Source organism: Heptranchias perlo, chromosome 30 (genome assembly GCF_035084215.1).
Source record: "Heptranchias perlo isolate sHepPer1 chromosome 30, sHepPer1.hap1, whole genome shotgun sequence".
Classification (NCBI taxonomy): Eukaryota; Metazoa; Chordata; class Chondrichthyes; order Hexanchiformes; family Hexanchidae; genus Heptranchias; species Heptranchias perlo.
The window spans coordinates 19,131,815-19,159,508 of record NC_090354.1 but is presented as its reverse complement, the minus strand read 5'-3'; the positions used below and the strand labels follow the sequence as shown (position 1 = coordinate 19,159,508).

Here is a 27,694-nt window from a genome sequence, read left to right as displayed (position 1 = left end):
TTCGTAGGCTTCAGGGGTTTATATAGTATTCGTATTATGTTCAGATGGTAACAAACTACAAAATGCTTTGGTCAAACATTGTTATCTATATTTTTTTTTCTTGTCTAAATTTAGAATTCTTCATTAAAATGGAAAGTGAAGTAGTCCAATCTGAAACTAGAGTCCTAAATCTAAACAAAAGAAACTACGAAGGTCTGAGTGGTGAGTTGGCTATGACAGATTGGGAAACTTCATTAAAAGGCATGACGGTGGATAGGCAATAGCTAACATTTAAGGAACGAATGCATGAATTGCAACAATTATTCATTCCTTTGGTGCAAAAACACAGAAGGAAATGCAGCTCAACCATGGCTAACAAAAGAAATTAAGGATAGTATTAGATCCAAAGAGGAGCCATATAAAGTTGCCAGAAAAAGTAGCAAGGCTGAGGATTGGGAGCAGTTTAGAATCAGCAAAAAAGGACCAAGAGATTGATTAAGAGGGGAAAAATAGAGTATGAGAGTAAACTTGGAAGGAACATAAAAGTGGATGGTAAAAGCTTCTACAAGTATGTAAAATGAAAAAGATTAGTGAAGACAAATGTAGGTCCCTTACAGTCAGAAACGGGAGAATTTATAATGGGGAACAAGGAAATGGCAGAGCAATTAAACAAATACTTTGGTTCTGTCTTCACGGAAGAGGACACAAATAACTTCCCAGAAATGCGAGGGAACCAAGGGACTAGTGAGAAGGAGGAATTAAAGGAAATTAGTATTAGTAAAAAAAATAGTGCTGGAGAAATTAATGGGACTGAAAGCCCCAGGACCTGATAATCTGCATCCCAAAGTACTAAAAGAGGTAGCCATGGAAATAATGGATACATTAGTTGTCATCTTCCAAAATTCAATATATTATGGAACAGTTCCTGCAGATTGGAGGGTGGCAAATGTAACCCCACTTTTTTTTTTAAAAAGGGAGAGAGAAAACAGGGAACTACAGACCGGTTAGCCTAACATCAGTAGTAGGGAAAATGCTATAGTCTATTGTAAAGGATGTGATAACAGGACACTTAGAAAATATCAACGGGATTAGACAAAGTCAACATGGATTTATGAAAGGGAAATCATGTTTGACAAACCTACTGGAGTTTTTTGAGGATGTAACTAGTAGAATAGATAAGGGAGAACCAGCGGATGTGGTTTATTTAAATTTTCAGAAGGCTTTTGATAAAGTCCCACATAAGAGGTTAGTGTGCAAAATTAAAGCTCATGGGTTTGGGGGTAACATACTGGCATGGATTGAAAATTGGCTAACAGACAGGAAACAGAGAGTAGGAATAAATGGGTCTTTTGTGGGGTGGCAGGCAGTGACTCGTGGGGTACCGCAGGGATCAGTGCTTGGGCCCCAGCTATTCACAATATATACCAATGAGGGAACCAAATGTAATATTTCCAAAAATATGCTGATGGCACAAAACTAGGTGGGATCATGAGTTGTGAGGAGGATGCAAAGAGGCTTCAGGGTTATTTAGACAAGTTGAGTGAGTGGGCAAATACATGGCAGATGCAGTATAATGTGAATAAATGTGAAGTTATCCACTTCGGAAGGAAAATCAGAAAGGCAGAGTATGATTTAAATGGTGATAGATTGGGGAATGTTGATGTACAAAGGGACCTGGTGTCCTTGTACACCAGTCACTGAAAACAAACATGCAGGTGCAGCAAGCAGTTAGGAAGGCAAATGGTATGTTGGCCTTCATTGCAAGAGGATTTGAGTACAGGAGCACGGATGTCTTACTACAGTTATACAGGGCCTTGGTGAGACCACATCTGGAGTATTGTGTGCAGTTTTGGTGTCCTTACCTAAGAAAGGATATACTTGCCATAGAGGGAGTGCAGCGAAGGTTCACCAGGCTGATTCCTGGGATGGCAGGACTGTCGTATGAGGAGAGATTGGGTCGAGTCGGCCTGGATTCACTCGAGTTTAGAAGAATGAGAGGGGATCTCATTGAAACATATAAAATTCTGACAGGGATAGACACACTGGATGCAGGGAGGATGTCACCCCTGGCTGGGGAGTCCAGAAGGAGGGGTCACAGTCTCAGGATACGCGGTAGGACATTTAGGACTGAGATGAGGAGAAATTTCTTCACTCAGAGGGTGGTGAACCTGTGGAATTCTCTACCACAGAAGGCTGAAGGCCAAGTCACTGAATATATTTAAGAAGGAGCTAGGTAGATTTCGAGACACAAAAGGCATCAAGGGGTATGGGGAAAGAACGGGAATATTGTATTGAGATAGAGGATCAGCAATAATCATATTGAATGGCGGAGGAGGCTCGAAGGGCCGAATGGCTTACTCCTGCTCCTATTTTCTATGTTTCTAAGGTTATTTTATTCTCTCCCATTTTTGAGAGGAAATGGGGTGGCCTTTTCCAGTCCTTTTCTCTCCTTGATTCTTGATCTGGCCCCTTGATGGTGAATGGGCAGGGCTTGAATTTCCTTCCTCTGTGGGCAACTGCATGATAGCATTTCTCAGACTTGGACTGATCCACAGGCTCAAACCTGTGTCTTGTCATTCAGTGACACTGTGTTAGAGCACCAACATGGTGAATCAATGTGCCACTGTCAATATTAATCTATTAGAATACAATTTAAACATTAGGACATCATTTATTGAGATGGAATCCTACAGTAATTCTTTCCAAAGTGTGCCTCTGTATTTTGTCTTACTTGCAAAACTCATTACATACAGCTGAATTTTGATCAACGCAAAATTAATTTGCTAAGAAATGCTACACTCAGATTTACTGCAACTGCAGATGAATGCAACCAATTTGTAATGTTTCCCCAAAGCTTATTTATCCATCCATTCAGTGATTAATCAAAAGAACAGCAGGAAAACACTGAAAACAAACTTTCACAGAAAAATAATTTGAGTCCTACATGTGCTGTTGTCTGTGGGTAGAATTTGCCTGGCGATTGATTTAATTCACTATGATCTACGTTAAAAACTGAATAATTTGGGACTGTCTTATGCTTGGATGAGAATTCTGTATGATCGGGCTGAATTTTCAAGCGGAACAAAAAAAATGTCAATCTGTTTGAACATTCAAGCTTGTTGCATATATGTCGTTAGTCAGGGAGTCTACTACAACCAGTATGAAAACACTGCTCTCACAACTGGCCAGTACTCTAGTACGACACTAATGTTCCCCGGCATTGCTCTCAATTTCTCTTGCTCCTATGCATCACTAAAACAGATTATCTAGTCATTAGCACACTGCTGTTTGTGGAACCTTGCTGTGTGCAATTTGGCTCCCACGTTTCTTATATTACAACTGTGACTACACTTCCAAAAAAAAGTATTTCATTGGCTGTAAGCACTTTGGGACATCTTGAGGTCGGGAAAGGTGCTATGTTTTTCTTTATATCTTTTTATGTTCCTTTACTGATGTATTCAATTTCTATCTCTATTAAAGCCCAGGGTACACAGCATGCTGGGAGATAACATGCACTTGTATATGGCTGCTCAAGATGCTGAATATTGCCTAAGAAGCTAAATCCTGTAATACTTTAGGGCAACAGTGCTGGATTCTAATCAGATCCTCAAAATCCAACGTTATCATGTCTGACTAAATAAGCTTGTCTCAGGTCAGCCTATGTTTATTCCAAAGAGTAGATTGGCTCATTTCTGCTCAGTGTTATCTTGAAAACAAAGAATCCCAGAGACCAACAATAGCATTGCACCCACAACAAATTCCCAGTAGACAACTTGAAGCTATACTATGGTATGTTTTCCTCTAATGCAATGCATAAGGAATTCAGTGGTTCTCTCATAACTGAACAATTGTTATTAGCAAAATAGAATTAACGCCTATATTTGTTTTATGTTAAAAGATAACTCCAACCATTTCAATTTCAGCACATTGAAACCTTGGCCCCGGTATTTACGGGGAAGCGGGGAGCAAGTGCAGTTGCAGGGGGGGAATCCCGGGGATGCGGAAGTCTTGCCAAATTTAACGGCAGGATCTCATCATTTTTAAATTCCGTTTCCTGCCCAGCAGCCGGTGGAGACGGCCCGCGGCAATCAGGAAAGATCGGGGCTTGGTGGGGGGCGTTGGAGACTGGCAATCGGGAGGGAGAGTTGGGAAAGATCGGGCTTGGTGGGGAGTCGGAGTCCAGCAATCGGGGGAGAGAGAAAGATCGGGGGTTTGGGGAGGAAGTCGGCCGATCGCGACAGTGAGGGGGGAGAGGCAGAAAGTTTACTTGAGAGTCCAGGGGGACCACTCCTGCTACTCCTCCCCCTGGCTCAAAAAGGGTGATATAAAAAGCACTTACCTCCTGCAGCTAGCTGCTCTCACTTCCCTTTCACTGCCGGGTTTCTCGAGCCCTGGGAAACCCGGCCGGTAACTGTTAAATTTCAATCAGGCTCCCAATTACATTGTGGGGACACAGACACGCCACGCGACCCGTAAAAATGGCGGCAGATGCATACGAAGCGGTTTGGGGGCACGTTTTGCAACTTTTATTTTTAATTTCCCACCCCCCGACCCTCTCCCGCCTATCGTGGGGGGTTTAATGGCAACCCCCTTTTTTCTGGGAGGAATAGGAAATTATCTATTTGGATTGTATTGAAATAAAGGATCAGCCATGATCATATTGACTGGTGGAGCAGGCTCGAAGGGCCGAATGGCCTACTCCTGCTCCTATTTTCTGTTTTTCTATATCTATACAATGGGAGTAAATGAGAAGGTGTCTGATTTGTTGTGATTCAGTATAATGGGAGTGAATGAGAATGGGTTTGATGGTACAATAGAAGTAAACAGGAAGAAAACTGATCTATTGTGATTGTGTATATAATAGGAATGAATAAGAAAGGTTTGATCCATTATGATTCTATACTAGTGCCAGGTACAGTAGTATCTGAAGTCTGCTACTTTGATATATTATTCTGTTAAAATCAATAGAAGTATTTTTCCAAAGATATTCGCTGTTAATGTTAAATTATACTCTGTTCTTGCCTTTTATTTTGCATATAGGAGCTATTTATTGCCTTGTAAACTTTAGATTTGCTTGGTTTATTGTTTAATTAACCACTAACTGTTATTAATATTCATAAGATTAAGCCCAGTTTCATTAATGGTGACATTACAGATATATAACTTCCAAAAATTCATTATCAATTATGTTTTAGTCAGAAAATGAAACAAGGCAATCAATGTTGCCAGGATTAACAGCACAAATAAACACCATCAATATTATTTAGTAATAAGTGTTGCATCATCAGGCAATCACATTGTGAGTCCAATTTTCATTTCTTTAAAAATAAGTATAAAAGTTAAGATCGTATAATATTGATGTACTGCTTTCAGCCCAGATTATTTTTTTTATTAAATGCAGACTTTACAATAGTCATAGAAAATGAGCCTCTGCAGGTTGTCCACATACGGATTTTTTTTTACAGCAGCAGTTCTTCTATTTAACTCTATATCTGTCAAACAGCTGATTCCTTGGCCATCACCTTCTTCTCATCTGCGTGAGTCTTCAGTGGCATTAATGGCGTTCAGATGCAAGTAATGGAGTCAAAGCTGACTCAAATCTTTAGCAGCTATTTGGTTGCTGTACTAATTCTTCAATCTCTGTCCTTCTGCAGTGCACGTTATGAATAGATACAACATTGGTAAATAATTCCCCACAACTCGGTTCACCATAAACATAAACTTACTGTATTCTGCAAGTGCTGCTGAGATCAGAGTGCAACATTTATTGCCTGTCCAGGTGGTCCTATTTCTCCCACTTGTATTTGATGGAATGTACAGCAGGTGTCAGCTTTAGCTCAGAGGTTGCACTCTTGCCTGAGTCAAAAGGTTGTGGGTTCAAGTCCAACTCCGGAGAATTGAGCACATAATTCAGTGCAGTACTGAGGGATTGCTGCATTGTCAGAAGTATTATCTTTCAGATGAGATATTGAACTGAGGCCCCTTCTTCTTGAGTGAACATAAAAGATCCCATGGCACTATGTCAAGAAGAGCAAGGGAGTTCTCCCCTGTGTCCTGGCCAATAGTTATCCCTCAACCAATATTACTCATACAGATTATCTGGTCATTATCTCATGGCTGTTTGTGGGACCTTGCTGTGTGCAAATTGGTTTCTACAGTGACTACACTTCTAAAGTACTTTATTGACTGTAAATTCTTTGGTACATCCTGAGGTCGTATATAAATGCAAATTCTTTCTTTCTTACAGTATCAAATGTATCTTTTTTATTCTTCTATTCTCTGTCCATTCAGAGTTAAGTACCCATGGAACTAACAATGCTGCTTGCAGTTAGACTTGCCCAAACTCTCTCTGATATGGTGAATATTGCCACACAGTCCACAGATTACAGACTTAAAAAAGGATTAAAATAAATTCCTTCAAACTATGGACCAGAGTTTAACCTATGTGGAGTGGAAACATCTAGAATTCTCAAAGTTGATAGGCATTACCCAGACCGGCTTCAGAAAACAAGTCATGTTTGACAAACATGATCCAGTTGAAGAAGCCTCTACTTGGATTTCCAAAAAGCTTTTGTTGAAGTGCCTCATGAGGGACTATGTGCAAAAATGAGGTCCCCAATGTATGAAGGGTTATATTGCAAACTGGATCACAAATTGACTAAGGGGCTGTAAGTAAAAGGTGATCTTAAATGGGAAAGCATCAAAATGAGGTCCGGTCACAAGTGGGGTGCTAATGAATATTATATTCATTTATCTGTGCCCCTCCTCTGGGGCGTAGATAGTATAATAATTAAATTTAAATACCAAACTATGTGATAGAACCATAGAACCTTCAAAGAGGGAAATAGATTGCAATAGATCTGGAGAAATTGGAGAAATGGGCTCAAGATAGTCAATGGCTTTCTATGTAGGGCATACCCATTCAGTCACAGGGATCGCTGGCAGGCTGGCGTGGATATATTTCGAGACAAAGGTGTGATCTTGCAGCAAATGATAGTACCATATCTATAGAAAAGTTTCAATTGCTTCTATCATTGACAAACCAAAAAAAAACATTTAAAAGCAATCATATTTGTGGTTAAAACTGATTTTGTACTGTAAAGATACCTTTCACATTTTGATATTCCTCGTAGAATGACTCAAATTAGAAATGTGGCTTAATCACATCTGTACCCATGGCACTGAACTATTACTAAAAGATTATTCCGTTACTCTGATCGTGTCACAATCAGTTTTCTGTTCATCTAACACTTTGAAAAAATCTAAAGCAAGGCATTTTTTTAACAGGAAGCCTCCATTTGAGGCCAACCTTAGTTCGGTCCAGATCAGCTCAGCTTCACATTAACCTTTCCTCCTTCAGCTACCGAATTGTTTGACACTTGTGTGACACTTTTTATTTTAGTCAAAGTGATGTGAAAATGGTGTGGTAGAGTTAATGACTAAAATTAATTAGAACAAAGTGTGTATATGCACCATATGGTATGGTGTTGAAGCATACAAACCAGAAGGATTACACATTTAATCCCTGCTCCATGCAGCTTTAGATAATCTTCATTGGGGTGAGGTTGGATGAACTAGCTGGTCTTTCTTTACCTCTCCGTTTTCATATGTTCATATGTGCCCTTAGGGATTCTCTAATTGGCCTCAGCTTCCCAGGGAGGAAAAAGAATATCAGCCAAGAAACTTGTTGGCGAGTGCATGTGTTAATATTGGATGAGTTTCCCCTACAGTCAAATACCGGGCCAATAAATATACTATCTTGGTTCACACATGAGGAATGGACACTTGGGTGAAGTGCCAATACCAGTACGGCAGTGAGAAAAGGAAAGAAAGAAAAGGCGAAAACATTGGAGAAATGTACTGTGAGCACCCTTATTCGTCCATAAAATAGTTACATTTAAAAAAATAACAATCTCGAGTATCCCTAATACAGTGAGGCCTGCATTAATCAAGATTGGCTTGAATGACATTGAAAGCCTCTTGTATCTGGCACAGCACCACATGCTGCCTGGTGAAGGAATCGGACTGCCAGTTAATGGAACACACAGCTGCCACCTGCTCAGTCTGGCCTTCTTGAAATTAGCTTTAAATTGATAAATACATGTTAAAACATTTGTGCTGGTAGTATAATACTAATATTAATAGTTCTACCATCAATAATACTAATTAAAAATACTGCTGTTCAATTTGGTCATGGTAGAAGGAAACCGTTTTGAAATAAATCCAGGAGAAGGAAAAGATTAAAAAACAAGAAATTCAGAAGATGCTGATGTAAGGGCATAAATAAACAATGAGAGAGACAAGTAAAATACCATTACAGAGAGACATGATTAAAGGAGTATCATGTAGATCAAGTCTATATGTGATATTATTGGTGAGTTAAAATAGATAATTGTCAGGAAAATCATAGCATTGTTTATCTGGAATGAGAAATTGGTACACAGGACTGTAGATCACCAATGAAATAAAAGAGAATGCAAAGTTGCTGAATAAATATATACTATTTAAAAAAAGGAAACAATTTCAAGTTTCGGAATGCTGTGGATTAATAGAGATTAGTTTCAAACTAAAAGTGAAAAAGAGGGCATTTGGGGTCAATAGATAAAAATAAGAGAGAATAGGAGAAAATAAAGTAAGAGGTTAAGAGAAGGATAAGGAAAGCAAGGAGGGAGTACAAGGAGAGAATCTTAAAAAAAAGATTCAAAAGAACAGTGCAATATTGCATAAAGATACCAATAAAAGAGAATTGTTAGGTGTGAGGTGGGACCCTTGAGAGGACAGTGAATTAGAAGAGGAAATTGATGTGGATACTGAACAAATACTTGGCATCAGTGTTGACAAATGAGGATAGTGGGGAGGGGGTAAATCTTGATTGACATTATAACAAATAAAAGGAAAGTATTAGAGAAGTTTGTAAAGCTAAAGGAGGACAAAGTGCTGGGACCTGATGGGATATGTCCAAGGATCTTGAGGGAAATGGGGGAAGAAATAGCGGAGGCTCTAGAAATTATATTTTAGGGTTCTATTGCGTGTGCTGGAGGACAGAAGAAAGAGCGAACCCAGGTAATTGCAGGGCATTTAGTTTAACATCTGCAGTTGGGAAAATTTTGGAATCTTTAACTAAAGATGAATATGTTAAATATCCAGACAAAGGGAAAATCATTAGAAGCAGCCATCATGGATTTTACAAAGGAAGGATCATGCTCGACAAACATAATAGAGTTCTTTGAGGAGGTGACAATATACTGCGTGGGGGAAATGCAGTAGATGTGATTTACAGGGACTTTCAGAAAGCCTTTGACAACTTACCACACACGAGCCTATTGAAGAAGATTTAGGGGGATCAGTGATTTGCATGTAGGGCTAGAGGGAGTGGTGTCAAAATTTGCAAATTATACTAAAGTAGGAGGCATTGTAAATAATTCTGAGGACCAAAGAAAGCTGCAAGGGACTATTGATAAATTGGTGGAATGGGCAAAAAAGTAGCAGATGGAATTCAATGTCAATAAATGTGAAGTGGTACATTTTGGTTAAAAAATAATAAATGTATTTTAAATGGAGGAAGGCTGGGTAATGTGGACAAGAAGGGGGATTTGGGGGGGTTCAGATTTACAAGACATTTAAAAACATGAGCTCAAATGGATAAGGCCATAAAAAAAACTAATGGAATAACTGGGTTTTAGTGGTGATATAATGGTAAATCCATACACTGCTCCTGTGAAGAATTAGAACCAACACAAACTGGTTGGGCTCAAAAACCTGTTTCCCTGTTATAATATCTATCAAATTCTCTGTAATTCAGCAAAATATTTTTTAAATGGCTGCATTTTATGAGAGTAAAATTCATCTCAGGCTGTCCTGCAAGACAAGCGATAGTGCTTCGGCAGCCTGTTTTATAGTCTGCTCGATTCTCTTTTCCATTGACTTTATCGGCTTCAAAGTGTCTCTAGTATCTCTTCATAACTAAAGCCTCTCATCTCCTGGTATCATCGCAGTGAATCTCTTCGGTCCCATCCCTATACAGTCAATGTAGTATCCTTGAACTATTAAGGCCAGGCTTGGTCATCTGATGAACAGAAGATGCAAGAGAATTCCAAACACATCAGTGGGAGAAAAGCACCAAACAATGGACGAGGAATTGTTTTCACTTACACAAATGTATCTATGTGCTGGAATTATGTTAAGTGTGAGCTTGAGAAATAAGGGATGATGCTCGTGTAGGGAGATTTAGGGTGAGAGGCATTATTTTATGTGGAAATATGATACTTCAAAATAGTAACGGCAATAATTTTCCCTACAGTAATGCATTACAGCCAGTATGAGTGTAAGTGAATTCATTTGTAACTAATCACTCAAGAGGCAGACTAAATCATGTAACATATATGCAGACAGAAAACACCATTTTTCTTTGAACTTTAATTTCACTTAATTTCTTAATTTTATTACTGGGTTTCTGTCTTGCTTTCCTAATGATTTAATTCCACATCCCTCTTTGCGAGCTTCTATTAGTTGGTTACTGCGAGAAGGAAACAAATGATAGAATGCTCCTAAGTACATTTTTGAAACAAATAGATTGCTTGAAATGTTTGAAGGCGCTGGTGGCACTTTCAAAAGCTGTAAACTTATTAACGTGCACTGCAGGCCATGAGACTCTGAAATGAATTGATGGTCCAATAGTGACCTGGGCAGTGTGCAGCCAGTGACATCTGAATACCTGTTGGAAGTATCCAAAGGCGGAATAGGTGACTTTATTGTCAAGCTGCAAAAACAAATGTTTTCACTGAGAATCAATAGTGGGCTTTTGCTGTACATCTATGCCACAAATAATGGATCCAATGTGGTACAAATGTTCCAGTTTTAGCAGGGAACTCATCAATGTGAAAGGGAACAAAATGTACAAAGGGTTTGGCCGATCACCCACAGTCAGTGCAGGGCAACACAAGTTGAGTTATTCCTTCTTTTAAATTCAGTCTGATTTCATGCACGACTGCACTCATTCCAACAGCATAGCTTCACTGCAATCCTTGCCTGAGGCTTTGTCATCATGCAGTCAGATTTATAAACAGTTGGACAAAAACAACATGGATGCAGTTATTATAAAATATTAGTACATCTGCCATGGTCTTGTCCATTGCCAGTTGTTGCTGTTTTGTAATGACAGAGACATTATACTCTGTAAAGAAGATGCATTCTTGTATGATGATATATACGAGCTTCATACACACTGTGTTATCGTATAATAATTTAATCTCTCATGGCATAGAGATTTAAAAAATGTCTTTCTCTTGCTGAAACTATTTGGGGGGGGGGGTGCATTTTAATCCTACCCTGGTGAAAACTGGGTGGGTGGGCAGTTAAAATCACCCAAGTTACTTACCTGCCGAAAAGCAGTCAGGATCCCGCCATCCGCAATTTTAACCTGCTCCCCTAAGCAGGTGGAAAGGGCACCCACCCTAAGCCAGCGGGGTCCTTCTTTACATATGCATGTCGGATCCCGATGACGTCATCGGATCCGGACTGCAATTTTAGCTCAAGCCGCTGCTGCCAAAGCCGATCAGAATATGATCAGCCCCAGAAGAGACTAAAAAAGGTTAGTTTCTTTCTTTTCTTTGTGGAGCCAGGAGGAGTAGGGATTTAAATGAGGCCTGGGAGTTGAAGTAGCCCGGGCCTCATTTCTGGAGCAGCAGTTGACCTTGCCACCCACCCACCCAGAACCCGCCTAGAGTTAAAATCAAGCTTATGTCTTTCTCATTTTCTGATTCTTTCTTTCTGCCTCTCTTTCTCTGTCTTTCTGTTTATCTTTCACTGTTTTTATCTCTCACTACATGGCTGTCACACAGTTTTTTTCATTGTGATGTCTGTACCTTCCTGATTGTGTTCAAATCTTCTTTTTTTCTCTTTCACTGAGTCTTTGGCCCCAATATTAGAGTGGAGGCGGGATGGCAGCAGGGGGTGGGGGGAGGGGGGGGGGGGCGGGGTGAAGGTGCGCATGGCAAGCCCAAATAAAAAGAATTTACCTTTTCCGACATGATCGCGATGTAATTGATGGTGATTAAAGTTATTTCCGGGTTTCACGCCCGGCAGCCAGCCTGATTGACTGGCTGGCTGCCGACAGGAACTGCAACGCCAAGGTGGGGGGGAAGAGAAAGAGAGAGAGTGAGACGCCATCTGGTGCTGGAACAGAAGATGGGGTGGGGGTAGAGTGGAAGATCGGGTGGGGGGTGGGGTAGAGGGGAAGATTAGGTGGGGGGAAAGAGGAGGCGATCGGAGAGGGACATTGGGTGCTGAGAGGGACATCGGAGCAGAGACATCAGACAGGGTGGAAAGGTAGGTTGATTTTGTGTTTTAACTTTGTGCAATGGTTTTTTATTTCATTTATTGATTTCATTTTTGCCTGATCCGGCCCTTCACATCTGATTTCCCCAGACGTGAATCGGAAGCCGTGGGAAAGACACCCAGGTAAGTTTAAAAATCGTTCTAACCGCCTATTATGTCACAAGTACCTTAAGTACCTCAATGAGGTACATTTGGTTCTTTAACTATCATCCCACCAGCTTTAATCGCCAGCGGGACTTCCGGATTCGGGAAGCGCACGCGCACACAGGTACGTCCGTGGGATGTCGGCGGGTCGGAGCCGGCTTCCGAATCCGCTCTGCATTTTTGCAATTTTTGCAGCTCCCCCGCCCCCAAAGCACCCGCAAATTAAGTTTAAAATTGAGCCCTTTGTGTAAGTCTCTCCTTGCTTCTGTCTCCACCTTCTTCTCTCTATTGCTCATACATGTTTTTGTGACTGGAAGACTGTTTCCAGTGGGGTTCCGCAGGGCTCAGTACTAGGTCGCTTGCTTTTTGTTGTACATATTAATGATTTGGACTTAAATGTAGGGGGCAGGATTAAGAAGTTTGCAGATGATACAAAAATTGGCCGGGTGGTTGATAGTGAGGAAGAAAGCTGTAGACTGCAGGAAGATATCAATGGACTGGTCAGGTGGGCAGAAAAGTGGCAAATGGAATTCAATCCAGAGAAGTGTGAGTTGTAGAGGAAGTGGAGGGACCTGGGCGTGTATGTCCATAGATCCCTGAAGGTAGCAGGTCAGGTAGATTAGGTGGTTAAAAGGGCATACGGGATACTTTCCTTTATTAGGCGAGGCTTAGAATGTAAGAGCAGGGAGGTTATGCTAGAACTGTATAAAACACTAAGTTAGGCCACAGCTTGAGTACTGTGTACAGTTCTGGTCACCACATTACAGGAAGGATGTAATTGCACTAGAGAGGGTACAGAGAAGATTTACAAGGATGTTGTCCCGACTGGAGAATTTTAGCTATGAGGAAAGATTGGATAGGCTGGGGTTGTTTTCTTTGGAACAGAGGAGGGGAGATTTAATTGAGGTGCACAAAATTATGAAAGGCCTTGATAGATTGGATAGGAAGGACCTATTTCCCTTAGCAGGGAGGTTAATAATCAGGGGGTGTAGATTTAAAGTAATTGGTAGAAGGATTAGAGGGGAGCTGAGGAAAACATTTTTCACCCAGACGGTGGTGGGAGTCTGAAAGGGTGGTGGAGGCAGAAACCCTCATCATATTTTAAAAAGTACCTGGATGTGTACCTGAAGTGCCGTGACCTACAAGGCCACGGACCAAGTGCTGGAAAGTTGGATTAGGCTGGGTGGCTCATTTTCGGCCGGCACGGACACGATGGACTGAATGGCCTCCTTCTGTGCCGTAAATTTTCTTTGATTCTATGTATTCAATTTCTAGGTAGTATCTTTGTTAAGATGGCAACCATTAGATACTGAGTCAAAATTGGGCAATGTAATCAGGTGAGGACAAGCTGTCTAGTTAGGAGGAATTAGAAAGCCTGGGACTGGGGTTGAGAGTTCAGTAGGCTGTCTGGGGCCTAGTGGCCTGGCCAGTTTCTTCTTGTCGGCTGTCTGGAGTCTGGGAACATGCAGGAAAAAAGGGTCACCATCTGTTTGCACTCAGAAGGGCTGAGGCATCACTTGGGGAGTTGGCTAGAGTCTGGTAGCAATGGATGGATGAATTGATTGCACAACAACAATAACAATCATGGAGAGAGGCCATGAGCTTTCAAAAGATTGAGAAAAGACCTAGAGAAAATAATTCAACTGCAGGAGCACAGGTTAAAAAAAACCCAAGGCTCTTGTCAAGAAGACAAAGAAGGAACTCAGGCTCCAGGCTTCTGAGGCAGAAACAGACCTCCAAAAGGAAACATCAATGGAGATATTTCAAACATGTAAAAGACATGTCTAAGATAAGTTTATTGATGTTGTGGGTTATGTAATTTTTTTAATGTTTGTTATGTTAGAAGTCTTACTTTTAGGATTATGTTCTTTGCTTATAGGTGAAAGAAGATGGCGGCTGAAAGCATTTTCAAAAACATTTTGAATGTTTTCACTGGTTCTTTATTGATAGCTATTTGCTGACATACCGATTAGTGATTGGTAGTTTTTGCGTCTCCTTATTCTTCTTGGTTGATATTTTTCATTTCCATTGTTGTGTTCCCTACTTATCTAATTATGATTTGTTGCTTTTTTTGAATATGATACTTGACCAAATCAGGTAGAAGTGTTGTACAGTACATACTTTGCACTCTGAAAGAAAATGCCTGAGATGCTCGATGCAAGACTTTTATATATGCTAATGAACCTTCCGCGACATTGCTCATGTTGAGTTGGAGGTTACATTGTTACAAGGAGGGATGCTGTGGCATGGGACTGAAGAGGATTGAAAGGAATTGGAAAGGGTTTTGGGAGATAGGGTCAGAGACCGAGAGGTAAGTGCTTATTGATTGGCATTGTATTGGAAGCATTTGTGCATTGTCAAAATATTAGATCCTTCCAACAGTGTACTGGAAACAGTCGGCATTTATTTGTCACCGTAAGACATGAGTAACAGATCGTCATTCCAGCTGAAGTGGAGCTTCTTTGGTAAATCCAGAGCTGCTCCTGATAGGACAAATCTGAAAGACAAACCACATGGCAGGGTTTCACCGAAACACACAGTGAATTTCAAATGATTTGATGAGATTTTTCTGATCTGTTATTTCTAGATACAGTAAATGACTCGACCACTCAAAGGTCGAGATGACTTGCTGTCGTCCGTTTTACACTACCGCACAAAATAGAGATCTACCCCAATATTTCTTAATGAGGAAAGTCTGGAGAGAGACCAAATAGTTGGAAGAGGAGGCCATGAAGGCCCAACCTGGAATGGCAGTCAGTACATTTAACAAAAAACTGAAAAAAAGAAATTGCAGAGAAGCTAAACCAATAGAGCAACCTACTGTTACCCAGGAGGGAGGTTAGGAATTGTGGCAGCCTGCTAGAGTGGTGAACCTGTTATTACTGTGTAATAGTGGTCGAGCTCTTGGGAACTGGAGTTTCTGAAGCTCCATCTGTTAGAAGTAGGTGTGACTAGGGGCATGTGACAGCAAGTAGTTGCACAGTTACTAATGGGAAATCCTATCGAGCTGCCAACTAGAGGCACGGCAGAAATGGTGATGTTGAAATCAGGGGTGTGCTTCATATGTAGCAAACTTAATTTATAATAGATTTTATCATTGGTCGTATTTATTTATTCTTTGTGCTTTCTCCTATGCCTCATTTCTCACACAAATTACAGACTGATCACTGGTTCACTACCTGATGGGCTACTGATTTATGAAGGAAAGACAGAAAGAAAGACTTGCATTTGTATAGTGCCTTTCATGATTTTAGGACATCCCAAAGTGCTTTACAGCAAATGAAATACTTTTGAAGTGTAATCACTGTTGTAATGTAGGAAATGCGGCAGCCAATTTGCACAAACAGCAATGAAATAAATAACCAGATCATCTGTTTTAGGTATTGGTTGAGGGATAAATGTTGGCCAGGACACCGGGAGAACTTCCCTGCTCTTCGAATAATGCCATGGGATCTTTTATGTCCACCTGAAAGGGCAGATGGGGTCTTGGTTTAATGTCTCATCCGAAAGGCCGCATCTCTGGCAGTGCAGCACTCCCTCAGAACTGCACTGAGATGTGAGTCTAGATTATGTGCTTAATTCTTTAGTATTGTTGAATGTGGAGCAGTGAATCGCTACATTCAACATGCCCCACTCACAGTGAAAGTGAGAGTAAGAGTAAGCAGTGCTAATTTCCTGGGAAGAGTGGTGCTGGAACCTAATTACATATAGGAACTGAAGGAGTGTGTTAGCAATCAGATCCTTCAGATTGAGACAGTCAAGAGCTGCAGATACTGAGACCCATTGCCTGGCGCCCACAAGAAGGTTCCTGCTGATCTGGACATAGATTCATTGGTTTACTGATATACTGTATAGTGGACATCATGAAAACATGGTGAATAATGTAAGGGAGATGACATCAGATTGCATTTATGATGATTGACAGTGCTAACCGACCGGCAGTTCCCACGGGGTTGAGTCCTTTACCAAAAAAACAGAAATATGCCAGTTTTTCCTCCATAATTGATGATGTAGAGATGCCGGTTAATTAACTAGTCATCAATCCATAATTGATGACTAGTTAATTAAATAACATTGTCAGAAATCTGACATTTCAAAGCCACATGCTCCTGCAATTTCATTGCAGAGAGGAAGCAGTTCTCAGTGCAGTTCTGAGGGAGTGCTGCACTGCCGGAGGTGCGGTCTTTCGGATGAGACGTTAACCCTTTCAGTTGGACATAAAAGATCCCATGGCATTATTCAAAGAAGAGCAGGGAAGTCCTCCCGGCCTGTTTGTTAAAAGAATTTCATCCCCCACCCCTCCTCCCCACCTAATGCTTGTCTCCTGATACTATTGTTTCCTGGTGACGAGGGTGTAAGGGTAGAGATGCTGAAAGGGCCTCAAGTTCTGATGTCCAGAGTGCATGAAGCAAGCTAAAGAAATAGAACTTCTGCTTTGAGAGGATTGTTTAATAAAATAGCAGTGATGGCTTGCACAGTGCACGGATGCACATCCTTGTCATTTACTTAATCTTTATCTCATGCGCTTTCTCATTGTGAATTGTGAAACAACAGTAACAGTAGAACACAGAGATCAGACTCTTGCTGCATTTTCATGCAACACCATATAATTTTAACCTTGTTGATGTGCAGCAACAAGTCTCCACAACCTGAGTTACATTTAATACCCCTCTCCTGTAATCCTGAAATCACGTCAATGATTATAAGAGATTTAACTGAAATTAGGGATTTGCTCAATAGTCTGAAATTGAAAGATTTAAATCAGGATTGTGAGTATAGGTGTACCAGGTAGAATAGCCATGGTAAGCTGTTCTTAATATACAATATATACACATGTGCATTTATTAGTAGAGCCTGTGGACTTAACCTGCAAACTAAGGTTGACTCAAGTAAAACTGTGAGCTGGGAGAATCAAGAGGTTCAGTGCCCCGATCTTCTGGAAGGACCTGTAAACGGACTTGTAGTCACACGTACACATGAAGCTTTGTATAATGATTTGCGATTTGAAATTATTCCTACTCTGTTAAATTTTTCTTCTGTATCTTTGCCTTCTGATTTATATAATCAAACGTATGTAGGTTTTTAGCATGAAATGCTACACGAGCTTACTAAGCGAAATTCAGGAAGAGATTTAGATGAACCCTGGCCTCCTTTGATGCCAAGTCAGGAAAAAGCTGAAGACTCGAGAGTTAAGAGAGATTTAAGAGAATGGATAGGTATACAAGGAAGTGGGGGTACAGCTGTATGGAATACATTGACATAGAGACAATGAGGGTGATTTTAAACCCCAGGATCGGGTGGGTTGGTGGCGGGTGGGAGTTGAAAATAGTTGTTTTTTGGGTCGCGACCGCAACCCGGCTTTATTTCCGGGTTTAATGTCGGCGCATAAAAGTACAGGCTTCCCACTGGGAACGTAAAGTCTGAAAATTTTGCGGTTGCGACCCAAAAAAACAACTATTTTCAACTCCCACCAGACCCCAACCCACCCATTCTTGAGATTTAAAATCACCCCCTGTAATGGGAACATGATGAAACAATGTGCAAGCAATTAAAGGGGTTGTTTAAAGGAATGAATAGGCAGACAGGATGTTATACAGGTCCTTAAAGGCACCGTTGCAGGTCACGATCAACGAGGTAAGTGTATAAAGTATACTTACCTGAATGTGGAGCCGGGAGGAGCAGGAGCGCTCTTTCTGACCTACATTCAAACCAAGTGGGCTGCTGTCAACCACCGCTCCCCCCCTGAACCCGGCCTCGGTCCACTGCCCACCTTTCCCGATCACCACCACCCACCCCCTCCCGACCCGATCGTCGCACTTCATGGCCCCCTTTAATGGCTTATCTGAGGCCCGATCTTCGATTCCTGTTCGCCGCCGAGCTGCCTGGGGACGCCTATTAGGTGTCTGCAGTTCGCTGGCTTGATGACAATGAAGCCTGAGGCCCAATATCACATGTGCCTTGAGCATATCCTTTCAGTTGCGGGGATGGTTTCCTGCTCCCTCTGCGCTCCCATTTTTTGGGCGCGCTCAAATTTCTAGACCTGTAGTTCCTGGGCCCTGAATGTTCTTGGTGCCCAGGACCCCAAGAATTTTTAATCCTGCTCTGGGGTGGAGGGTGTACATACCTTACCTCAGAAAAGAAGGTGGTGCAAGTCTGAAAGCAAGGCTTGAGGACATTACAGAGGAAGGATAAGATAGCTTATGCGCATGCTGCATTGTTCCTAGCCAAGGATAAGGCCAGCGGTATTTCAAAAGCCACACTTAGCCAGGTTCAACAAAGGAACCATCAATCTGAGCAGTGATCTATGCGCAGATTGCAGTCTGTCAAAGGATGCCATGTGTCATCTCACCTGTCATTCAGGCAGCCTATTCTCAATCACCTTGATTGACTAGTCTATCCTGTGCATTCTCATATAGCTTTACTTAATTGTAGTTTCAGGTTGTTTCTGAGCTGAGTCTCCACCACCTTTCTCTTACATTCTCCATATTCACCTCCTTACTGTGCCTATTAAGTCTCTCCAGGAATATATCTATGGTTGGATTGAAACCCCACTTATTTTAAGGAATGACTCAATTCTTAAAATCAGATTTAACTATCAGCACAGCAGCTGATTCTGCACATCAGCCTTGTATGTAAATGCTTTCATTAATTCTTCTTTAGTACTGTTTATGTGCAACTCTTGAGTGTCACACCAAGTCTGGGCTTCCTCTGTTTTACAGAGTCTGTACCTTCCAAATTTTTAAAAAGTCTCCACCTCCAGATTCTGCATTGGCTCATCAGATCTGAGTGAGTGTACAAGCATGGAGGCAGCTCTTTGCATCCTGAATGATGACCATAGATACATTTAACCTCTGCCATCACTGCACTGGGGGGAGTCTGGTATGAATAAAGTGGCATGTGCATCTTCTGGTGCTAATCCTTACTTGCCAACTGCATGGGGCCATTTTGACTTTGGAAGACAGTGTAAAATGGGCGATATTGGCTCGGGCACCTGTTGACTTCAATGGAAATGAAAATCGGGAGAGATGTTAAGCAGGTGGTTAATCCAATATCATCTGGAGTCAAAATTACCCCCCACCATATCTTCACAGCACAGAGTGACAGAATGGGAAGAGGGCAGGAGAGATTATTTTATCACCTGTCTCGGCATTGCTTCCAAACTGGAGCAAAGCTGATTGAAATTTAATTACTACCCATTTTGTGCAATCGGACATTAAACAAATGAATAAATGGGCATCGGTTTTACTACAGTGTGATCAGATCATGGCACATCGCCTTTTTCGGTACATTTTTCTGAGTTTTTGGCACCAAGACTCTCAGAAAAGCAACTCCTACTGCACCTTAGTGACATTTCCATTTCCTACCCCAGCCATCCTTTTGGCTTGTCCAAGTGAGATCAACAATTTAGTGCCAAATTGTACCAAATTACGAGCAGTTTAGTGCTAAGATTCCCTTCTCACGAGCATCTTGATTGAAACTGTGTGAACTCATTTTACTTCGGACCCTTACAACAAGCAGAAAAAGAGAAGTTTCCCTTCCCGCCAATTTAGACAGGATTTGAATGCAGATCGCAGAAGTGAAAGGAAAATATCCAACTCAATGCACCACTTGGCCTCTGAGGCCTATCATATTCTCATCACAGTTTTATTTTCTTCACCTTGTTGCAGAAATCCTGCTCCAGCCGTCAAAGTGTTAAACTGGTCAGGAAATCAGAGACCATCTAAGTTTAGTTTTCAGAACATCCTCCCTCTTTTCATGTAATATTTAGACTATCCTGTTGCTTTTATCTATGTTTTAAAAAATTTTTTTAAATCTATGCTCTAAAACCATCAAAAGGGATCCTCTCTTGGGTAATACCTGACTTGACGTGGTGAGATACTTCAGAGGAATGCACAGCCACCAGACACTGACCTTACTTTGCCCACTCGTCTCACAATGCTTCTTACTATTAAGTACTTTTGAAAAACTTGGGTACTTGTATACGATGGCTCAGAGGGAGAAGTACAAAATGTGCTTATCTCCCATTATGTCTGAATTCAAAGAATGACTTGGGTGCATGAGCCAAGTAATGCATTTTCTCGGAGGGTCAATGCGTGGATGAGTGTGCACTTCCACTGATGCGAGGAGAAGCCAAGTCTGGGTTGCTTAATGGGACCTGGTACATGAAATACTGAGGTAGAAATTGATGTGTCTGTTTCTGAGGGGCAAAACTGGAGCAACGCACAATTTTAGCAACGGGATGGCATGCGCCTGGGCAAATGCCTAAGACAGGGGGTTAGTCCCCTTAAATATATAAATTAGGGGCCTAAAGCCTGTTGAAGGGCTCCATCAAGTGATTTGTTACCAACGAGCGGGGATAAGGGTCAGGCCTGCCCCACTCAGGTTTCTTCAGCAGCCTCCTCCGCACACTAACGGAAAGTATGTGAATTTTTTCCCGTGGAGCTGGAGGAGCAGGAATGCTTCACGGGAGTCGCGATTGCCCCCCCCCTCCCATATAGCCCACTCAACCCCCCCTCTCTGGCTTAACTGATGGCCCCTGCCCGCGAGGCAGGCTGCCCGACATCGATCTGTTCACTCGGGGGAGCTGCCTGTGGAGGCGCGACCAGCATTGGCAGCTCGCACCGAGTCTGCTGATGAGGCCGGAGGACCAATTTTCATCGATCCTCGAGCCTCCTGGTTCGGGCGTGGGTCCAGACCAAAATCTACCCCACTGTGTAATCAATCAATCAATAGGTGAATGCTCAGAGAAACAAATATAGGTGCCTAGGCTACATATATAAAAGGAATATATGAATGGAATCTGAGAGAGAGATAGAGGGAGGAACAGATAGGCAGTGATAAGTTAGACAAGCATTCAGGCAAAGACCGGCAGGGATTCAGAAAGTGACGGAGAAAGAAACCGATATAAGACAGACACAGAGAGAAACGGGCAGAGTTAAGGACAGACGAACAGACAGAAAAAGAATGACCAAGAGAAAAAGCAAGCAGATACAGAAACAGCCTGATAAAGTCAGACAGGGAGAGACACACAGATATATAGGCCCTGATTTTAACTCAGGGCGGGAATCGGGCGGGCGGGAGACAAGGTGGGTGGGAAACCATCCCGACCTCGGCAGCATGAGGCCTGGCAGGAAGTGACGGCTGGCCAGCGGGCATGCGATCAATGGCAGATGACAGAAGGGACAGTCCCCGGCACTCGGGTAAGTCTTGGGAATGGGATTCAGAAAGGCCTCGCTATCAGGGCACTGCGGAGAAGCCATGGACAGGGAAGGCCTAAACTTTCCTTGGAGGGGCCGAGAGGAGCACTCCTGCTCCACCTGGCCCCACAAGGAAAGTAAAAAAAAAACTTTTAAAAAGCGTATCTGTTTGGACTGCTTCTGGCCTCAACTCTTTTTCCCGTTAGATTTCATGAAACCTAGAAAAAAGGAGCAGGAGTAGGCCATTCGGCCCTTCGAGCCTGCTCCGCCATTCAGTACAATCAAGGCTGATCCTCTACCTCAATACCATATTCCCGCTCTCTCCCCATATCCCTTGAGGTGTCCCTTGGGGTGTCCCCTAACAGCTCAGAAGAGGAGGTTAAAACTGGAATCTGTGGGATCAATGTGGGATATCGGCGGGTGAGTCAAATGGCCAATTATAACTGCCTGCCCACCTAGTTTCTGCCAACTGGGCAGGGCTAAAATCGTCCCTATAGGCAGAGAGCACCAGACACCAGCAGAAATACGGAAAGATAAACAAATATAGTCATAGCAAGACACAGAGATGGAAAACACAGAAATATGCCACATGGTCTGGTCACACCCGATGAGTATTGTGCACAGCAAGGAAGGAAATCATTGTTGTCTGAATTAGCTGTAAGAATCTTCAGCAAATAGAACTCCAATTATACATAATCTTGCCTTGCATACACACAGAGTTAAGACCCAGCCTACCCCCTCCTTCCACTATTCATTTTTCTTAATATCAGTGAGGTGTAGGGAGCAATGTCTGTGAGATCATCAGATTTAAGCAACAATGTGGGATTCTTGGAACTGATGCTATTTTAAGGCAGCGACAGCTTTTAGAAATGATGTCCGTCTGAGTGCTTCCTGAAGGTTATAACAAAGCAGTCAAGCATATCTAAGGGCCTGTAGAGGTGCCAGTTATTCCCATCATCAGAATACCAATCTGTTTTATCCAACTTAACAATACCAAATGTGCACCTTCAACCACTTTGTGTCCAGGCATACGTGTCCCTGAGTGTTCCATGCATACACTCTCAGACAGCGAATAACTCTGCCTGTTCTCTTAGAGTGTTTAATAAATGTCAGAGAGGAGATGCCCATTCATTAGGATAGATTCTGCAATGAAAGAGCAGGTGCATAGCAGGTACGGAGGATCACAGAATTCGGGAGAGCAGGCCCTATGCTCATTACTGCAGGCTGTTCTGCAGCCTGTTGCGTTTTGTGAGCTAAAGTACTTCCATCCATTCCATGCCTTAACAAGATTAAGCCCTCAGATTTGAAGCTAAAGTATTTAAATGAGCATCTAATGCAATGACTGAGAGTCTATTCTATTGCGGTTAAAGGAGTGCTGGTGAGCAACAAAAGATGAGAAATTACAGTAAACATAACTATTTTCCCAAAGAAATATTCTTAATGTTAAGTCTTCTACAATCAGTGTAAATCGGAAGGTGATCCAAATCCAGAACTCCAAATGTTTCAATAGGGTTTGAACTGTCTGATAAGCAAACCTCTGATAGGTTCAATTTTGCATTTTCTATTTACTCACATGTTCTATGCAATCGTATGTTTTGTGGATTAACACACTGAGTATTCAAATGCTCCTTAAATGTAAATTTGAGCGGCCACCCTTTAAGATATGTGCTTCATCCTTTATGTTGTGGTCCATGTTCAGACCCAAAGCATTCTGTCATCCTTTAGAAGTTGGGGCTGTTGTGACAAAAATGAAGCTTTTTTGTCTAATTTTAGCTTGCTAGTGGGTTCTTTAATTCAGTCACAATACATAAGGAGATAAAAATTAATTGCATTCAGATATCCCTGTCTGGTTCAATGCAATATTAAAATAGATGCTGGTCATTTTGGCCTCTGAGCAGATAGCTTGAGAGAGAAACCAAGCCATATAAACACAACTGTGGTTTGTTTCTGTGTATGTAAGACAGGCAGCTCCTTTTGAATTTAAGTGACAGTTATTCAAATCCACAAAGCAACTTCTTGAAGGGTATTTAATTAGTTTGGACTGTTCAATCAGACTGAATTGATCTGGAAGTTTTGAAGAGACAAGTCAGTCCAGTTAGGCCTTAGTTGATAGGATCAGTAAAAGAAAACATGTATATAAAAAATACACAGTAGATTTTTAACTATCCCTGCTGGGCGGGAACAAAGCAGGTGAGCAGTTAAAATGGAACAGCTCCGTTTCCTGCTCCGTTCCCTCCGGTCTCCAATTTTAACACCACTGGCTTTGGCTGGTGGATGAGGTGCCCACTGGACTCAGGCGGGATCCTCAAGCACAAATGCTGATCAGGGTCCTAGGACTTCAATGGCATTTTAACTGGGACTTTCCCACCAGGCTGAAGCAGGTTGGCAGCTGGTGGGAAGGATGAAGAGGCCCTCCGGAGAAGTGAAAAACTTTCTTTTGTGGGGCCAGGAGGAGTGGCCTGTTTGTTACCCCGGGTACTCTCAGGACTGTAGGGAGCTAAGACGCACCTATGAGAGTTGTCGAAAATACAGAAACCAAGGTTTAGAGTAGATATGGAAAAGGACCAGGAAAAATCAAATGTGAAAATACTCAACTGGAGGAGGGCTAATTTCAGTGAATTGAAAAGGGGATCTAGCCCAGGTGGATTGGAATCAAAGATTGGCAAATAAAACAGTAAATGAGCGATGTGAGGCCTTCAAAGAGGAGATAGTACGTGTATAGACTGGACACATTCCCATGAGGGGGAAAGGAAGGGCATCCAAAGCTAAAGCTCCCTGGATGACTAAAGTTATAGAGATTAAAATGAAACAGAAAAAGGAGGCTTAGGATAAATGTCAGCTTCATAATTCAGTAGAGAACCAAGCTGAATACAAAAAGTACAGAGGAGATGTAAAAAAGGAAATAAGAGTGGCAGAGAGAATAAGAATAGATTAGTGGGTAACATAAAAAGGAACAAAGTCAAAGGAAAGGTGGGGCTGATTAGGGACCAAAAAGGAGGTGATCTTGTGGGGGCAGAGGGCATAGCTGAGGTACTAAATGAGTACTTTGCATCTGTCTTCACTAAAGAAGAGAATGCTGCCAATGTCATAGTAAATGAGGAGGCTGTAGAGAAATTGGATATGATAAAAATAGATAAAGAGGAGGTACTTCAAAGGTTGGCAGCGCTCAAAGTAGAAAAGTATCTGGTCCAGATGGGATGCATCCTAGATTACTGAGAGAAGTAAGGGTGGAAATTGCAGAGGCTCTGGCCACAATCTTCCAATCCTCCTTAGATACGGGAGTGGTGCCAGAGGACTGAAGGATTGCAAATGTTACACCCCATTCAAAAAAGGGGAGAGGGCTAAACCCAGCAACTGCAGGCTAGTCAGCCTAACATCAGTGCTGGGGAAACTTTTAGAGACATTAATCTGGGACAAAATTCATTGGCACTTGGAAAAATATAGGTTAATAAAAGAAAGTCAGCACAGATTTGTTAAAGGCAAATTGTGTTTGACTAAATTGATTGAGTTCTTTGATGAAGTAACGGAGAGGGTTGATGAGGGTAGTGTGGTTGATGTTGTGTATATGGACTTTCAAAAGACTTTTGATAAAGTACCACATAATAGACTTGTTAGCAAAATTGAAGCCCATGGGATTAAAGGGACAGGGGTAGTGTGGATTCAAAATTAGCAAGGAGACAGAAAGCAGAGAGTAGTGGTGAACGGGTTGCTTTTCAGACTGGAGGGAAGTATGCAGTGGTGTCCCACGGGGGTTGGCGTTGGGACCATTGCTCTTTTTGATCATATTAGTGAACTGGACTTGGGTATACAGGGCATAATTGCAAAGTTTGCAGATGACACGGAACTCGGTAATGTAGTAAACAGTGAAGAGGATAGTAACAGACTTCAGGAGGACATAGACAGACTGGTGAAATGGGCAGACGCATGGCAGATGAAATTTAACGCAGAGAAGCGTGATGTGATTCATTTTGGTAGGAAGAATGAGGAGAGGCAATATAAATTAAATGGTACAATTTTAAAAAGGGGTGCAGGAATAGAGAGACCTGGGGATTTATGTACATAAGTCTTTGAAGATGGCAGGACAAGTTGAGAAGGCTGTTAAAAAGGTATATGAGATCCTTGGCTTTTTAAATAGAGTCATAAAGTACTAAAGCAAGGAAATTATGCTAAACCTTTATAAAACATTGGTTAGGCCCTATCTGGGGTATTGTGGCCAATTCTGGGCACCAAACTTTAGGAAGGAGGTCAAGGCCTTGGAGAGGGTACAGAGGAGATTTACTAGAATTTGTTTTTATTTGTTCATGGGATGTGGGCGTTGCTGGCGAGGCCAGCATTTATTGCCCATCCCTAATTGCCCTTGAGAAGATGGTGGTGAGCCGCTGCCTTGAACTGCTGCAGTCTGTGTGGTGAAGGTTCTCCCACAGTGCTGTTAGGAAGGGAGTTCCAGGATTTTGACCCAGCGACAATGAAGGAATGGCAATATATTTCCAAGTCAGGATGGTGTGTGACTTGGAGGGGAAAGTCCAGGTGGTGTTGTTCCCATGTGCCTGCTGCCCTTGTCCTTCTAGGTGGTAGAGGTCGCGGGTTTGGGAGGTGCTGTCGAAGAAGCCTTGGTGAGTTGCTGCAGTGCATCCTGTGGATGGTACACGCTGCAGCCAGAATGGTACCAGGGATGAAAGACTTCAGTTATGCCAAGAAACTAGAGAAACTGGGATTGTCCTCCTTAGAACAGAGAAGGTTAAGAGGAGATTTGATAGAGGTGTTCAAAATCATGAAGGATTTTAATAGAGTAAATAAGAAGAAATTATTTCTAGTGGCAGAAGGGTCGGTAACCAGAAGACACAGATGTAGCGTAATTGGCAAAAGAACCAGAGATGGCATGAGGAGAAAAATTCACGCAGCGAATTGTTATGATCTGGAATGCACTGCCTGAAGGGGTGGTGGAAGCAGATTCAGTAACAACTTTCAAAAGGGAACTGGATAAATACTTGAAGCGGAAAAAATTGCAGGGCTGTGGGGAAAGAGTAGGGGAGTGTGATTAATTGGATAGCTCTTTCAAAGAGATAGCAAAGTCACACTTGGCTGAATGGCATCGTTCTGTGCTGTATCATTCTATAATTCTATGATTCTGTCTAGAAGTAGGAAGGGCAGAAAAGACCCCAAAATGTAACAGCTGTGTAGTAAAAACAGTATGTAAATATATGATATGCTCTGTATATTTCCAAACTGTTTTCACTACACAAACTCCAGTATTAGAGACTGAGAGGAATTGTTCCTTTTTAAAAAAAAATTGTAATTTCCGGCCCCTAGTAATTGTTGTTATTGTGATATCGTTGTGATGCAAAATGGCAGTGGGCCTCAAAAAGACTCTTTGCTTAGTGGATCTCACCAAAGTGTAACCATTCTTACCCCCTCCTGTGTGTAGTGATTAACAAGAGAATTTTACAGATCAACTCTGATCTGAATCTGAAATCTGGAATTATAGAAATTTATGGCACAGGAGGCCATTCGGCCCATCGTGTCTGTGTTGGTAATCAGATAAATGTACATGCAAATAAAATGATACATCTAAAAAGTTAAATTATCTGACAAACTGATCAAGTAGTTAAGAAATGATACCTGGTTTGAATTCAGGAGCAATTCAATCAATACAATGACATCAAAAAATAGTACAAGTAGCAAATTTGTTCAATCAACAACTTTTGTTTGATTGATGCAACTTTTGTTGCTGGGTTTCAAAAGCTTAAAGTAAAATCTAGAGTTTGATAACAAGGACTTAGGTGGATTTGCATCATAGTAACTCTTTGTACTGGATCTAATCTCTACTAAACTGCCAATGCCTGTTTAGTTTGGTAGAGACTTTTTTTTAAATAGACTTTGTAAATAGACTTTGTTTGCTGAGTACATGAGCTTTGTTTGCATTGCTGTTTGCTGAGTAAATTAACTTTGTTTGCTTTGCTGTTTGCTCTGTTTTGCTGTAAAATTCACTGTTTGGCTGTAAGTCCCGCCCCACCTCCAACTCATTAGCTGACCCTGTG

At 41.8% G+C, this 27,694-nt stretch overlaps 1 protein-coding gene across 2 annotated transcripts in view; it reads left to right on the top strand.

Moving 5' to 3' along the window:
* LOC137299966 (acid-sensing ion channel 2-like) overlaps positions 1–27,694 on the top strand; it is an 848,183-nt gene that overhangs the window by 649,752 nt on the left and 170,737 nt on the right. The gene's annotated exons all lie outside the window — the stretch shown is intronic.